Genomic DNA, 205 nt, shown 5'->3' with positions numbered 1-205 from the left:
GATGTCTCGCTATCAGACTTTGAATTCTATCCCACCATACCTAGTTCAGGTTAACCTAACCTAACCTTTCCCATCCTCACCTTACCTAACCTTATCTATCTTGAGGTTATCTTGAGATGATTTCGGGGCTTTAGTGTCTCAGCGGCCCAGTCCTCGACCAGACCTCCACCCCCAGGAAGCAGCCCGTGACAGCTGACTAACACCC

Source organism: Procambarus clarkii, chromosome 16 (assembly GCF_040958095.1).
Source record: "Procambarus clarkii isolate CNS0578487 chromosome 16, FALCON_Pclarkii_2.0, whole genome shotgun sequence".
NCBI lineage: Eukaryota > Metazoa > Arthropoda > Malacostraca > Decapoda > Cambaridae > Procambarus > Procambarus clarkii.
The sequence above is the reverse complement of the archived record's forward strand: the minus strand, read 5'-3'. Positions refer to the sequence as shown.